Below are 3,467 nucleotides of genomic sequence, written 5' to 3' on the forward strand. Positions count from 1 at the left end.
GCCGCAATGAAGACACTTGTGCTCTTTCGCGCAAGGATTCTCATCATGGCTGTCTCCACAATCTGCGCAACGTTTTTTATTGCAACAATAGGCGGCCGTGTGACCGAGTTGCATACATTTGTTGCATTTCATTACCCGGGGTACAAACAACCGAACAGGTAAACGAAGTGCACCTATTGCAACGTAGTTTGGAAGGGCGGAACCCTCAAAAGTCACACGAAAAGAGTTTGTCCGATTGAGAACCCTTTTGTCATTTTTGTCATTTTGTGACACAGATTTCAGTCGATCGCATGCAATAATCTTCACAGTTTTTAGTGAAGAGTTCTTGAAGCGACCGACACCATCGATAATCTCTTTTCGAGTCAAACCCTTTTCGGTTATTACGCCGTCTATTTCGACGTTGCAACAGGGCACGTATACGCGATACTCAATCGCAAAGAGGTCGCAGCGCGTGATTTCGTTCGCTTGGGTCCTGCTTGAGACGACAACTCGTAGTTTGTCTGGCCCCATCCGTGTAATCTCGGTAACTGCAGAAAACTTCTGAGTAAGTTCCTTCGAGATACGAATGACATTGAGAGGTTTAGATTTTCGTCTAAAGTATACCTTCATGGTATTCTTTTGGACGAAAATCCTGTTTTTCGTCAATGTCCTCATCTTCGGAACTTCCAACTTCATATACAGAAGTTTCTTCCTCAACTTCAGCTTCATCTTCATGCTCTTCAGGAGGAGGATCGGTATCGGAAATATTCAATGGCGTTGATGGGGGATCCTTCCCGCCCTCAGCCATATAAAAAAAAATCGGTCAACTGTTCGATATGAACAGAATATAATGATTCAAAATAAATAAATGAGTAAAAAAAAATATTTTTTTATAAGGTTATGATTTATTTTATGTCAAATAAAATGCTAAAATGAAAAAAAGTTCCAATAAAAGTTCAACGGTATATAAGAAATAATGATCACCCCTAATGCCAACGTTTGCCAATTTGGTTAACACAAAGTTGAACAATGGTGTAAATCGTGCACAGAAAGTAGAAGGAATGATAGGGAAACAAAAGAAAAATAAATTTTTACTTGCCGCGGCTGTGTGGCGTGTGTGATGAATGTGTCTGATTTGGATCCTCAGCGCGCACCACTTTAAATTTCGCTACACTCGCAAGCGCAACCGATGAAAAAGCACACTATTATTCGATGTGAAAAAAACACCTTTGTTGGATCGATTAATAACTTGTCCGATCTGCTTGCGAGTTGTCGAACCAATGGTCTTAGGTTTGTTGAGTAAGATTTTCTGGTAATTATGATAATAATATTTTTAATAACTTTTTTAAAAAGCATTCTAACTCAAAAACTATAACACCTAGGAAATTTCGGACAGAGAGTTAAATATAGGAAATTGTTTAAGTTTTTATTAGAAAATATAAAGCATTTTTCCACAAAAATGTAACTGAAAATTTTAATTTTCAAGAAATTAATTTTTCTCAAAAATGTATTTTTTTTTAATTCTGAAAAAAAATTTGCGAATAATCCATTCAATAACCAACAAGTCATCCATACATATCGTTTCAAAATGTTTTTACATTTCCTTCTTTTAACAACATTTTTTAGGCTTTATAGTATTTGTGTGAGAAAATATTGTAAACATCTAAGAAAAAAAAACTTTGGTCCCTTTAATTTTTTTTTGACATTTCAAGTATTTTTTGACCAAAAATCGACCTTCTGAGAATTAGCCTAAGTGGAACTGAATGTGGAAGAAAATATGTCATCGAATTTAAAGAAAATAATTAAATAAATACAGGGTAACTTCGATATAACGTACATTTTACTTTCAAAATTGTACGTTGTATCGAACTGTACGTTATATCGAAGCATAATAAAGAACTCTGAAACGTAACTTATATTACCTTATTGTGTTGCTGTTTGAGTAAGATTGATGAATAAATTCAATTAGAGGACGAAGCCAGATTTTCTCATGATGTTTCCCTTCGTTCTGTTGATTGAAGTATGATTCATTTAGAATCCGGAATCACAAAACAGTTGTATTTGAAGATTGGTCGAAGGTACAACACAAGCTCTAGTATCAAAATACATATAATTCATTGTTTTTTTTTTCAGAAAAAAAATATTCAAAAAAATATTCCTTTGGAGTTTGATAATGTGTACGTTATATCGAGGTAAATTGTACGTTATATCGAGTGACGTTATATCGAGGGTACGTTATAACGAGGGGACGTTATATCGAAGTTTCCCTGTAGTGGAAAGGGGGAGGAGGGCTAATGGCTGTAGTGAACATTTTTGAACATCGATGTAAAAAAAAAATCAAATATTATCGCGTTTCCCGTGTTCGTGTTAGAATTTAGTTCCGGATTTCACCTCATCCTACCCGTTTAAAGGATATAAGTTAATATATGAAACTGTTTTTTCAGGACCTCCAGTAAAAGTAAAAGTAAAAGTTACAGATTTCAGAACAAGGAAAAAATTCAATTTAAATGCAATTACTACATACAATCACAGTCCTACGTCAAGATTCCATCCATGCCTCTAGGCCCAGACCCTTCTAGACCCATCTAGTTTTTATGAAATAATGAACGCCTGGAAGGAAGTTTTGAAAACATGATTATTGCTTTGATGAGAACAAATTTATTTGAACCTTCTACCTTGATATTGAAAAAGTACCATTCGAACAACAAATCCATTTACAGTAGATTTTCTAGAACACTACAAAATAAATCAAAAATATAAATTGTAACGAAAATCACTAAAAAATTGCAACAAGGTTAGGAATCGATTGAAGTGAAATAAAATCAATTTTTACCTCTTACATCAGGTAACGGCCCTAATTTTATCAGCCTTTTTCCCACGAACCAATTGACGCCACGCAAGCAAATCCTGTAAAGCGCCCACACAGCGTACAATGTCCAAGATTAACATTCGACCTGACTCAACAATGCGCGTCCATTCTTTTTACGCATTTTGGCATATTTGTTACCGACCGCCACCAATGAAGCAGTGTAAATGTTAACCAAATATCGGTCCATTCAGTCCGTTTTTTATTACCATCTCTGTGTGCCGACATTACCCTGCAGCGAATGCACCGGGAAAAACATTCAGTAGTATCCCCCTAGAAGTGAATTTAAGTTTGTCAGTTGCATTTAGGACGATACCCATCACCAACTCAAAGTCCCTACAGTAAGGACACCCGCACTGATAGTGCCCGGAGGGAATCTTTCATTCTCAATGGTTGATTCTACGCAAAAAACATCCCATTACACATATCTGTTTTTTCAGTGTTGGGCAAATTTTTTTTCCAGCTTCCGGTAAATTTGCACCATCGGTGAGCGCGGCAAAATCTAAAACAAAAGCCATTTCCTGGAACGGTTACTGCTCTAGTGGCACGTCTGTGGTCTTGTTTGCAAGTCAATTTTTTCGCACCATTCCGCGTGGTGTACTCTCAGTGGAACGCAAAAACC

This window comes from Toxorhynchites rutilus, chromosome 3 (assembly GCF_029784135.1).
Source record: "Toxorhynchites rutilus septentrionalis strain SRP chromosome 3, ASM2978413v1, whole genome shotgun sequence".
Taxonomy (NCBI): Eukaryota; Metazoa; Arthropoda; class Insecta; order Diptera; family Culicidae; genus Toxorhynchites; species Toxorhynchites rutilus.